Source organism: Ambystoma mexicanum, chromosome 2p (assembly GCF_040938575.1).
Source record: "Ambystoma mexicanum isolate Mex_15411 chromosome 2p, UKY_AmexF1_1, whole genome shotgun sequence".
Lineage (NCBI taxonomy): Eukaryota > Metazoa > Chordata > Amphibia > Caudata > Ambystomatidae > Ambystoma > Ambystoma mexicanum.
In genome coordinates, this window is record NC_090923.1 from 827,518,909 (window position 1) to 827,532,890 (window position 13,982).

General features: G+C 45.4%; 1 non-coding gene across 1 annotated transcript; it reads left to right on the forward strand.

The window, feature by feature from the left end:
- Window positions 1-938: 938 nt before the first annotated feature.
- Window positions 939-1,045, forward strand: LOC138568552 (U6 spliceosomal RNA). Its single transcript, XR_011302884.1, has one exon. It is a non-coding gene; the product is annotated as a U6 spliceosomal RNA (small nuclear RNA).
- The last annotated feature ends 12,937 nt before the right edge of the window (window positions 1,046-13,982 follow it).

Consider the following 13,982-nt stretch of genomic DNA (forward strand, 5'->3'; position numbering starts at 1 on the left):
TAACCACATCAGCCCAATTCTCAAGGCACTGCACTGGCTACCACTTCAAGCACATTTGATGCTCCAGACATCTCGCATCACCTACAAAGCAGTGCCAACCAAAACACCACTCTTTCTGGAAGCCAAACTCACCATCTACAGAGGCCCGGGAGACCACCAGAAGCCACAACACTGCAAGGTTAGAAACTAAAAACCACAAGAGGGAAAACCACAGGAACAGTCAAATAGCTGATATGTGCCTTGCCTCTGGAACAGCTTCACAACACAATACAAATAAGACTGCCCCCCCCCAATTTGACACCTCAGGAAGGACCTGAAGGCCCTACATTTAAAAAGCATGTTGCCTATCACTGATCTCTCAACATTAGCCTAAGTCTGCCCCTCTGGAGGGCCCCCTCTCTCCTGCTCCCTATATCCATCCCAGCGCCTCTACTTCCCCCATCCCCTTACTTACTGGGTGTGTCCCTCATGTACAGTGATCCGTTGCTTCACAGCTAGATTTGTTCTTTATAAATCCCATACATACACACACATACAGTCCTGACATCGATACATCATATTTTCACTCCAGATTCCCTACTTGTGGTAGAAAGTGTGGTTAATGTTCTGGCTTGCCAATGAGAGGCTGTCCCTTTCTACTATCATCAAATCAGCCTGATTGACTTTGTTCCGGATCCTGTTCAATGGATGCAATCTCTTGTGAATTGCCACCTGGAGGAGTGTTGTCTCTCGTCTTTAGAGAGAGCCATTTGAGATGATCTTCGGCCTCTTTCCAGCTCATGTGCCACTCAAACCCCTGTGCCTAAGAATCTCTGAAGGAAGCAGTATTTATCATCCATTACTCAGCCCTTACTCCTACCGCTACCCACAACTCAGCCCTACATCATTCAGTCTTTAGGTCTGCTCATTACTCTTCCACTTCAACACTCTCTTTGCTCGTGCTCGCTTCGGCAGCACATATACTAAAATTGGAACGATACAGAGAAGATTAGCATGACCCCTGCGCAAGGATGACACGCAAATTCGTGAAGCGTTCCAGAGTAACAAGAAGAAAAAAGAAAAAAAAAAAGAAAACTCTCTCTTTGCTCTCCTACTATCTTGATCTAGTCGGTCCTTCTCGCTTCTTCTCCTTCCTACAGCACCAATTGCTTGTTGTAGTGACTAAGCTTCCCCTGGACCCTGAGTAGAATGCATGGAATGTTGGAGTGAGTGACAGAGAATGCAGCCTGAGAGAATGTTGATGTATGAGTGGTGATCTGTGAGAGTCAGTTGGAGATGTGGACCCCTGAGAGAGGATGCCGGTGCATGTTGCCCTTAACCTATGTGTATCTGACCTTATGTACCTGATGTAATGCACAAGGAACTTATTAAAGGAGTCACTGGTACATCCCAGGATGTCAGAGTCATCATTGGCCAGGACCCAACTTTACACTTGTCCTTTGTTCTCTTGTCTTCCTCCTGCCCTAAGCTTTGCTCTTCACCTATAGCGCATCACTATTTTTCTCACCCCTTAGCACAAACCTCACTTAATTCTTCAGTCATCCAAACTCCCCCATTTTCAATCCCTCATCCAGAGAAGGGGACTTGACTACCGCAGTAGGATGTGAAGGATGCACATACCAGACCATACTGTCTTTCAGTACCTTTCCTCTCATCCAGTCTGGAGTTGGGGGGACTAGTCTGTGCTGCCTGAGCAACTTTAATTCAGGCTCACAACACCCCCCGAAACTTTGCTCTTCAAATTTAGTGAGTTATTTGCCGGGCACAACTTGGAGAGGCATTCTCACCAAGACATTGGCCCTGCCATCTGTGGTCCATTGTGTGCCCAAGTCTGCCTGGGAATTGTCAGGCATTACCTGGGTTCTCAGAAGGGGCAGCTCATCCTAAATGGGTGGTGGGGAGCAGCGAAGAGCTTAAAGAGAGCAGGCTGCTCAGAAGCAAGTGGCTGTGAGCCTGAACACTCTGGTCCGATGTGTGGCCTGCCACATAGTTTTCCCAGCCACTCCAGGGCTTATGCAGATAAGGTGGTAATTGCACACCTGGGCCATAGGATGCATCCGAGGTCGCATAACTTCACAGCCCTCTACGTGAACAAGTGCATCGGGATAGGAAACTGGTTTGCCCAATTCTTTGGCAATATGCAGAGGAGCAGACCCATGGAAAGGCATAATTGACAACCTCTCTCCTCCGCCTGTACTGTTTCCTGAATGTGCCATCTGGAGGGTTCCATATGTTAATATCCCCGCAAAAACATCACCATAGAAAAATATTGCCATATTTTTGCGGCGATATTAAGGCATGGAACCTGCGGTGGACACCCCCATAACCTCTGCATTATTTTTAAAGGAGCGTGGGACACCCCCACAACCCCTGCTCCCAAAAACCCCCAAAAACTATCCCCCCAAAAAATATCACCTATGGCCGTTCCAAACGATCATATACACGGCGATATTTTTGGTGGGGATAATATGTAGTGATACCATGAGGAGGCACCATGAAGCTGGAAAAAAGATAAGGGGACTGGGCTGTTTCTGTGCTTGTGTGTCACAAATGTTTGTGTGTGTGTGTGCCACTAAGTAACTGTGTGTCTGTGTTCATAGGTGACTGTGCTTGTGTGTAAACACTGTGTGCCTATGCTGCTGACAGTCTGTATTGGGGTGTGGTGCGAGAGTGCACACATTGCTTTATGTGCACAGCGCACAGAACTTATTGCTAATGTGGTTGAGCATTTAGTTGTTGTTTGGAATAATTGCAGGTTCCATCAATTGACATCCCACTTATTGTTAGAGCGAGTGAAGATGTCCCACCCTACAAGGGTGGAAGTAGCAACGTCATAAGGTGTTGGTGAGACACAAGTAATGGGGATTGTGGCAGGGACAGGGAAGTACCAGGTTACCATCCTTTCAAACGGTGCCTTTATATTTCCAGCACCGAATGGTTTACTTTGGCAATGCTTGGTTTCCTGAACACAAACAACGATTCAGGCTGGAATCACTGAACAGTCCCTGGCCCTGGTGACAGACCCCATTGTCCTTGCATCAAAGTGTCTCTTGTGGCCTCAATGAGGACAATTGTGTTCTGGTGCGGGGCACAGCCTGTCTCTATTAGCAGGGAACGTGGAGTATCAGACGATCTTTTTATGTCCAGCAGAGAAGAACCCCTTCCTTGGCAAGTGTGTCTCTTCTTGACAACACATCAGACCCCTCTTTCAATCTGAAAAGCACATCCTTCCGGGAAGTAGAGGATCGTGGGCCTTCACCAGAGTGTCAACAAACAGCATCTGTGCAGACTGTTTATCCCCTTCTTTCGCCTCGATCCTCCATCTCACACCGCGCTCCTTATTGCATAACAGGGCCAAGAGGACAGATGCTGGAAAACAGGCAATCTATTCGACTCGGGAACATTTGTTTAGGATTACACTCTGCCCCTCTCCGTCTTGTCTCTATGAACTGGCAGTTCCCAAGCAGCATGTGACTGCCTCGTCGCCAAGCAACACTAGAACGTCGGTGGCCTGATTACAGGAGCAGGCCTATTCACTGCCAGGAGGTAGTAACCTCCCAGGTGGGATGGAGCCTTAATCTGTCACACCTAAAGGACTGCAGTCATAATCGCAAGTTCATAAGGGAAGGCCTCATGAACCTCCATCCAGCTCTGAAAACCGACTGATACTACATAGTCAGAGGAGTCAGCCTACAACATGGCACGATTTACACCAGATATTTGATCTAACTATAGCTGTGTTTCATAGGGAGGAGCTATAGGTCTCTCTCAGACTGGTGGCATCTGGGGAGGTCCCAGAGTAGGGGCCCACGATAGCTCACTCTGTGTGGTGGAGGGCTACCCCCCATCCACCTAACTCCCCCCCCCCCCCCCCCGAGTCCGACCAGGCGCAGAGATGTCAAAGCAGTGGGCAGAAATAGCCCCTTTGGCGCCAAAACTGACCTTTGGGCCCTTTTTCCAGCACAAATTCCTCACAAATAAAGGCTGAAATCTCCGGCCACCTTCAACTGTGTACTCTAGATGCCTCGACATTTCTGAGTATTGTACTTATCTTGCATATGTTTTCCTTATTACTTCTTGTAATAATCCCTTAGCACATATGTTGCTTATTATATAATTGTTACCTCCATTCTCTTCTTAGTATGTCATTTTGATAGATACAGAATGTCATCTATAGTCAAACCATATGAACAGACAATGTGGTCACTTGACTTCATAGGATGGACTCCTGGGAAGGGATTTGTAAACTTGTATTTGGGAAGCAATAGTGCGAATATTCTGTCTTTAATTTCGCTATCGGATAGAGGACATGAGTTTTACTGTGCATTTTTTTGGTATATTAGGACCAGGCATCAAAGAGCATCTTTTTATTATGTGATTAACAATATGAACCAAAAACTCAGTAACATCACGGCACACAATCCTTACAGATGGCACAGCCAGACAGGGGCACGCAGATTACATAGACTGTTTATCTATGTTAATCATGACGTGATGTCAGACGTACAACTACACGCTATGTATGTTTAGGTGCAATCACAATGGCGGTGGTTCCTCTGTACCAAGCGGAATGCCGTCATACCCAACTAGCAATCTTTCCTCTAAGCTGTACGCATGTGCGCTTGCCCAACTTCCTTCTGGTGCCGCTCAGAAGAATTTCAGCAGCGCACACAGACAATTCCCACCTATTCAAAAAGATGTAATAATGCACAAAGCACAGCAGGTACCTAATATTTGCTTTCTCTCAAAATGAAGCTAAATTATATGAACTAGTACTGATATTCTGGTCTAGTTTATTTACATTGCCCTACTATGCAAGCTTAACCTTAAAAGCCCCCAAACCCTAAAAGTAGAATACATCCACAATAGGTTGAAACTAATATGAAAAAGTTACTGCATGCAGAAGATATAATTAAGGGATGTCTGCAAACTTTAACCACATTATCTCCCCTCCATACCCATGACTCATGCTTGACTCTACCACACATATACCTTATTGCTCGAACTTCCGCCCCAGGCCTCATTCAGATATATTACCAGACACAACCTTGACTCTGCCTACCTTGGCTCTACAAAAGGTTACCAGACTTGTACCTACATCCACTTGTTTTATGTTTTTAATATGCATGACGTTTAAGCACAAGAATTTCTGTTGCTCATGGCGCCATAGCAAAAGCGTCACCCAGACTATGTAGCCCAACTTTAACCAGGCTGCTTGAATGTCTAACCTCATGCCATGATTCCTATTCTTTGTACATATGTCACACAAGAACTTTGAAGCGGCCCCCCTTGCAAGTTAATGCATTCTAAAACTCAACTATTAATTTGCCCTCTATGGTTTTTTTGTAGGCAAATGTCATGTCTACTTTATGAGCAGAGAGCTTGCAATATCATTACCTGGTCTGCAAGGTATAATGGGTATGAACTAGGCCTGCCATTATTTGCATATAGTATTAGGGCAACAGATACACAAATTACTAGAATGCTTTTCACACAATCTGCCACCTTTCCAAGTTTTCAAAGTTCCATGGGGCATAGACCTTAACACATTATATGCTAACTTGTTGCTAAGCAAAAACAGTTTCACTGAGCATTTGTATAATCCTACCCAACAATTTAAAGGTGGTGCATGTTGCAAACAATCTTGTATACACTTCATAGTAATTGTGCACTTACAGATTCATGGCATTTTCTTAAACTGCACATAATATCTTGGTGAGGTTTAAAATATGTTTTGCATTACAAAGTATTGTGGGTATGCAAATATCCCAGTTAGTGTTGGAAGGGCACAGGAGAACACTCCTTTGGGGTGAAAACCAAATCAGCAACATTCAAAAACCAAATCAGATGTTTTGGCAGGGCAGTACAGTGAAGGGAAATGTTTTGTTTTCTAAAGGCTATGATACTCTAGGAACAGAACAGTCTAGGAAACTGTGCCTTCGGTTTCTTTCTCTGCTCAGCTGCGGAGGGCTTTTCAATATGGTAATTAGTTTGTGTTTATTGCTGCTAGAATAGGATATGGTCAATATAACTGTATATTTCTTAGAATTGTATACTCTTCTTGGATTACCTGTTGCGCGTGTTTGGACATGCACACATTGAGGTGGTCCTTTGAGTCTTAGGTTGAGACTATGGGCTTCTAGCTAGCCCAATATGATTCACAAGTGCCTAACGCTGGAGTTGATACAGGAATAATGTGTTCTTAGCAATTAGGGGTACAATTGAGCATGAGTGGTACCATTGCACCTGTGTTTTGGAATAACTGAAACTAAAATTAGTATTTAAGTTTAGTATGGGGTTCTCTTTTCTTCCCTTCCCTTTCCGCCCCTCTTCTTTTCCACCCTGTTTGATTTTCATTCATTCTTGTTCACAATATATCCCGTGTTAACTTCAATTCTGTATTATATTGTTCAGGTATGTCATGATGAATTCTGATCATGGGTTAGTGATATTCGTGGGGAACCTAATGTATGTATTCCACTCGCCCTTATTTTGCATTCAATGGGATATGTGTTTATGATCTTTTGTATGATTTGTATTTCTATTGTTTTCATGCACATTTTGTTGAAAATAACTTGTTGGTAATAACAATCCTGAGGAAGACCGTGAAAGGGTGTAAACACGTTCTTGGCTATTTATGAACATTAAATATGAGAAGCAGTTTTGGAATAATCTGGGCATTGGATTTCTTGCAATTAACTGATTTTAATGCATGAGTTGTTGAAAGGGAGTTCTTTGGGCGCAGGTTGCCCGGCTATCTTGTGATCTATATATATTTCTTGCCCTAAAACATGCCTCTTTTAGACTGTACCCTCCTGTAACACATACCAAACCTGTCTTAAGTGCTCAGATGCACGGCAGGGCCTAGTCTGTGGAATAGACAATGACAAAAATAAATAACTAAACGTAATGTATTTAAGATTTTGAGGTCTCCCCTATCACTAGCGTAGTACGGCAACACACACGTCCCTGGCAACGGTTTGGGTTGTTTGACCGAATTGTTTTTGATCGTGGCAAACTTATCGCGATTTATCTGCTCGGGGCCCAATTTAAACGCACATTCATTTTTTTTAAAAATTGTTTTGTCCCCTGCCTCCAATTTTAAGGAAGCGGAGCGGGGGTTCCCCCTGCCCATCCCCACAATTGTAAAATATCAAACATGGGGAGCGGGGGACACCCCCGCAACCCCTGCTCTCCAGGGTTGGCATTTTGCAATATATGCGACCAAATTGCCCCGAAGGCCAAATCACCCATGCAAAATTTGATCAAATTGGTCATTAGGTAAATATTTGTTAGGTCAAATAGGCTGCAACAGGAGCCGGTGATGCTAAAAAAGGAGAACTCATAAAAGCTCTATGGGAGGGTAAACACACCACATCACTGGGAAGCGGGTGAGGGTATTATGGTTCAAGGAGATCTCCCCTGTGAATATGGCACCGCCCCAAAAAGAAAAGGCATGAACAGAGGGCAGAAACCGGATTCCCCAATGTAAGAGCACAAATCAGAGCACCCATGAGTAAGCAAGGGAAACATGCAGTGGAAATGCTAGGGAAGGCAGGGGGCGGCCTCCCTCTTCCATGACCATTGCGCGTGCCCCCATCATCCACTGAGCAGCCAGCACTGCTTCTTGAGGGAAAAAAGGGCAGTTAGAACTGGTCAGGTAGGGCGACGATCCCACATATTGCTTGGAAGCCAAGCTCACATCCAACTCGGGCACCCAACTTGTTTCAAAGTGTTGCCTGTTCCCCTCCCATGCAGAGAAAAGACCAAAGCAGCAGCGTGTAAATGTACATTTAAAAAGAAAAAGTGGTTTGCATGTTTAAATGTGTGCAATGGTTAGTGTGTGCAAGTGTTTGAATTCGTGAGTACATGTTTATTTTTGTGCACGAGTTTGACTGTGTGTGTGTGTGTGTGTGTGTGTCAGGGTGTGCGAGGCTTGCATGTGTTTCAAGGTGGGGGAAGCGGAGAATGAGGGATGTGTCATGAAAGTCATAACAGTGCCAATGTTGGCAGATATTATGTGCAACTTCAACGAAGTGATGTGTAATTTACACGTTTAGCAAGTGTTCTGGCATATATTGTGGCAAGAGCATCATGAGCTGGATATAGAGTGGCGATCAGGCAAACATTGTGGGCACAGCTTCATCAGAGCGATTTTCAGTGCCAATATTGGCATTTACCGGGGTGTAACATCACAGTGATTTACAGTATGAATGGAGTTTGAGTGCTCAAGAGATGCCAAGACCAAGTCCTGATTTAGTGGAGATGTCACATTGCATCAGCAGTGAACATCCTCTACAGCTCACTCATTCAAACCAACGCATCTCCCTCCCACCCCTCGCGCTCCTGAGAACGTATTAGCATTTCATATTTTGAACTTTAGAGCGTTTATTTAATGCTGCCTAGAGGAATGGGGAGGGGGAGGCTTAAATCATACGTGCTAATGCGACCAATGTCATTTGAGAGATGTTGTTCCAATCCTAATTTTTCTTTGCATTCTTGGATTTGCAGTTATGCTCTTTCGATATTGAAGCCAGAAGTGCAAACCTCTGAAGGCAAAGTGTTAAGAAAATAAACGACTAACTGAGCATCTCTCAAAAACATTGACAATTTGGCAAATATGTTGCCAAATAACAAGGCCCGAATAAATGTAATGTTAGTGGCTACGCTGTCAGTGTGAACCAAGGAGATTTGAATTCTTATCATGGCTCACTCGCTTGACTAAATTGTGTGACTGTGCTCAAATCACAATTTTCAAGAAAATAATTCCTGCCATCTACCACTTCTTGTATCATGTATCCACTTTCTTTGTCTGTCAACTTATTGGATCTCCATCACCCTGCTTGCCCTTCACCCATGTCCCATGAGCATTCTGCCCTGACACCCACCGCCTCTTCAATGTAAATCACCATCTTTCCTGATCCACATCCAATTCCATGATCCTCTTATCCCAATTATCCCTCATTCGACACACTGCACCTTACCGCACGAAGGCCACACAAAGGCCTGTTCCAGCGCCTGTTACGCGCATGGGAGCGCGGCGTGGCCACCCCCCCTGCCCAATTTAAGCCTCCCCGACCGCCTTCTGCAAAGCCCGAGGCAAGCTATCGGATCCAAGCATCCTAACATCTCCATTCATACAAGGAGATCCTACTGTAAGTACTTTGCCCCTGTCCTTGTCCAATTACTGAGATTGCAATGTTACGACTCCTCCTCAGTCGGCCTATTTCAGTACCCCTTTTACTACGTGGACCGTCATTTCAAGGAGTATAATCTCGCATGCCAGTACCGGGGATACTACTGTAGCCATGTTCTCTGAGCCACTATTATCTGAACGTGTTTCCGGCCACCCTTGAAACCCTCGAACTATAGCATGTCATAAGTATATTGTGCCTCTGGGCCACTACTAGACCACCTTATAACTGTATTGTGCCTTAAGGTCTCTTACAGACCATTCAATTGTGTTGTGCTTTAAGGTCGTTTACAGACTATTTCATTTGTGTTGTGCCTTAAGGTCGTTTACAGACCACTTCAATTGTGTTGTGCCTTAAGGTCTCTTTCAGACCACTTCAATTGTGTTGTGCCTTAAGGTCTCTTACAGACCATTCAATTGTGTTGTGCCTTAAGGTCTCTTACAGACTATTTCAACTGTGTTGTGCCTCTTGGTCGCCTACAGACCATTTCCTGTCCCTGCCAACTAGCTCATAGGGAACCCACTCTGGCAGCCAGCACCACCATCATGCACATCAGCGTGCGCCTTCTATTGCACTACCTCCTTACCACACATCTGTCCCTATTCACTCAACCACCCAAGTCAACCACTCCTACCATTGAGGCTAATAACCTGGCCTGCCCTTACCCACTTGACCTAGCGTCACCCACCATGACCTTGACACCCTCAACGAGTCCTTCAGTAACTACCATTGACGCTCACCACCCCTGCAACCAGATTAACCAATACCTCAATGACCCAGCCCTCTGGCTCAAACACTTTGCCACAAAACCTACCCCCAACCAACCCTGCCCTCTCACTCTCAGGAACACGAGACTAGGCACCAGATTCCGCATTCGTCCTTCCCGCACCAATAATACCAAGCAAGCCCCACGCACTCCACCCAGCCCACCTTCGCCCACCGCCACTTGCAAAACTAAGACCACAGGGGCTAAATTGCCTGTGTTCAAGGGTGCCCTCATCAATGCTAGATCTCTCACAGCACACGCTCTTGACATAGCCGACCTTATCACCACTGCCGACCTTGACTTCATTGCCATATCTGAAACCTGGCTACATGCCGCCTCTGGCCCTTCTCTAGCCTTGGCCTTACCGCCTGACTATGGCATCACTCGCTGTGACCGCTCCTCTACCCATACTAGAGGTGGCGGCGTGGCATTCATCCACAAAAACTCCCTTGACCTAAGAGTGGTATCCGAATCCAAACTTGAATCAGCTGAACTGCTGACAATCAAATTACTACTGACACCTAACCAAACGGCCACCCTTCACCTTATCTACAGGCCTCCAGGGCCGGCACCCACCTTTGTCAGTGAAATTTCCACTCTTCTTCTTGACAAAACAAAAAACAACTCCCAAACAATCATCTTAGGTGACTTCAACCTTGGTCGCGGTGACCCTAAGGATCCTGTAGCAACTGATCTGGAATATGCTCTTACCGACCTTGGCCTCACCTTGTACATACAAGAACCGACCCACATCAAAGGCAGGACCATCGATTGGTTAGCCGGTTCCAACTGCAACATCCAGGTCCTCAATAACTCCCCTTGCTTATGGTCTGACCATCACATCATAACATTTAACATTGAAGCTACCCCGCGAGCCCTAACACCCATAGCCCCAGCCCTCCCCACCCGTAATAAAAAAAACATAACAAGAGAACAACTCCTCCCACTGCTACTCCCCTCTCTTAATGCGGCGACCAACGCCTGTTCTGATCCCACCTCCCTAGCAGACATCTACAACCAAACGATGCTCACGGCCATTGACACCATAGCACCAATTAAAACCAGGAAGGCTAAACCACGAGCACATCTCAACTCATGGTTCACTCCACAGCTAAGAATCCTCCGCAAAGCCAAACGCTGCGCAGAAAACCGTTGGAAAAGCCACCCTTCTGATGAGCATAAAGACGGCTTCCTTCTCGCCTCCCTCACTTATAAAGACGCCATCATCACTGCTAAAAAAGAATCGTTTAATAATCGTATCATGCAAGCCGACTCTAATTCCAAGGAACTCTTTAGAGTCCTAAAAGAGCTCGAAACCCCAGTCTCCCCGCCAGACACTTGCACGAAAGACAGCAAATGGTGTGCTAACATTCAAGCAGCCCTTCTAAACAAAATCTCTACGCTCCAATCTAAAATAAATGAAAAACAGGACTGCCTGAGGCGGGACAACCGCTCATTCTCCCCCACTAGGCCCACCTTCTCCAACTCTGCCAACATCAAACCTTTCACCTTCACACCGCTCACTGTCACCGAAGTAGAAAACATCATCCTCAGGATGAAACCTTCCAACTGCCAAGGTGACCCGTGCCCAGCTCCCATCATTAAGGACTCCGCCCATGACCTAGCCCCATTCATTACAACCTTCATTAACTCATCCTTTGAAACAGGTATTGTCCCGGACAACCTTAAAGATGCCTGGGTGATCCCGCAACTAAAAAAACCGTCCCTTGACCCAAGCATACCCACGAACTTCCGACCCATCACCACAGTACCATTTCTGCTGAAGATACTGGACCGGGCAGCTTATCTGCAGATCCAAAACTACCTTGAATCTAACAATCTGTTAGGTCTACGACAATCCGGATTGGACATGGGACCGAAACGGCTTTACTAGACCTAAAAACCCAGATCGAAGTCCTGAAGGACAAGGGCAAATTAGCAATGCTATTACTCCTCGACCTCTCCGCCGCATTTGATTTGGTTAACCACCAGATCCTTTGCAGGCACCTCCACTCTGCTGCCAACTTCTCTCCCTCCGCAGCGGCCTGGATCAAATCCTTCCTGAGTAACAGATCTATGAGGGTCTTTGCACCTTCCGCTGCCGCAGCTCCCTCCCCTATTCATTGCGGTGTTCCTCAGGGTTCTTGCGTGTCACCTACTCTTTACAATATCTTCACGAAACCACTCTTTGATGTGCTTGATTATCTGGGTGTCTCCTACACCAACTAAACTCCAAACCACCCAGAACAATGCAATTCGAGCGGCCCTGAACATCCCTCGTAACCACCACATCTCAGAAGCCAGAACTAGCCTTAAGTGGTTACCCGTGAAGCAGAGAATTTCCCTAAAAACGCTTGCCCTCACGCACAAATGCCTAGCCAACAAGGCTCCGATCTATCTCTGCAGTCGGCTTTCGCGCCACTCCACTGCCCGTCCACTAAGAACTGCCCAGACTAACTGCCTTACTATCCCCAGGTTTAAGCTCCAAAAAGCCAGAGGCACCAGCTTCCCTGTCCTAGCATCCAAACTTTGGAATACCCTCCCCGCTGCCATCAGAGCTGAAGACTCCTTCAACACCTTCAAGAATAAAACCAAATCCTGGCTCTTTGACCAGCAATAGTTGTGTCAGACATTTGTCCTACTTACCCAGCCCGCCTGTTCCCTTACATGATTTCCGGGCTGCTACCCTCCCAACTACCTCAGGGATACTTCCTCTGCTGAGCCTAGGGTTACTGTACCCTGTGTAATATTTGTAATTATTAAGTTTGTTTTTTTTGCTGTTTTGACACACTTTTATTGTAATTTATATCCCTGTATGTTCTTTTCTTGCAACCTTGTACAAATTGCGCCCTGATGCCCTTGGGCCTGGTGGTTTGCGCGTTATAAATAAACAAAATACAAATACAAATACCTCCCGTCTTGCCTTTTATTTATCTCTTTTCTCTTGCATTCCCAGCCCTCCCACTCACATCTTCTCCATTCCTGGCCCCTTTCGCTTTGCCACCAGCAGGGACTCAGTTCCTTTCTCTTTTTGGCCAGCTATTCGTAATGCAGATACCATAGGCAACATGTGCGTTGTGTTCAGTGATCTCCCAAGCAGCAGATTCCTTTTCTGCAATGTGGCAATGTTCAATCCTCTTTCTCCTATTTCTTTTAAAGTGATATTTTATTAGTTTTAAGAAAACCAAGAACCAGAAGCGTACATTGCCTCAAGAGCTCCACATATATAGAGAATTGACAAGAAATAAACACAATTAAAAAGAAAAGTCAGTCAGATCAAAAATGAACTACAGGGCAGTCGCAAATTAGCAACACATCAAGTGGACGCAAATCTCCCAATTTTCTCCCATTAAAATTTGTTTTCAACTTTTATCTTTACGTCAATGGGAATATTTATACAGTGATGGGCAAAGAAGGACATTTGGAAAGTCCTCCTAGAAGTTAATAAAAGGATACCAAACTTTCATGAATCGAGAGGTTTGGTCAGCTAATGTTTTCAGATGCCAGCCTCTCCCAGACATTACACTGTCAAATATTCAATATCGGTCCTTTGGAGGATCTCCAGCATTTTGCTAATGGTAACTTTGTAGCTGTTAATAAATGTGTGCTGAGTGTGGCTATCATACCCAGCGCCAGGCAACTCCTCTACATCTCCTAGTACTACTATCACTGGACACCAGGAATTGATTTTATGCAGCCCAATACTCTCTAGAATATTTGCCATTCAGAAACCTGTGGGATATGTTGTTAGCCTTTTACCGAGTCTCACAAAGGTGAGTTACCATCTCTAACATACTTTATAGACCGTCTCCCTATTTTTGGTCCATCTGGATGATCTGATTGACCCATACCAAATCCGGGTCCAGGGTTCCATATTCAGTTGAACCTCCAATTCTTCATATAGGGCAGGTTTATTCTCTTCTGAATCCAACAGATCTATCAGTTTATAGAGTTTAGATACTCTATATTTCCTTCCTTACATCCTCCTCAAATAACAGCTCCAGAGGAAATTACTGGTGTGT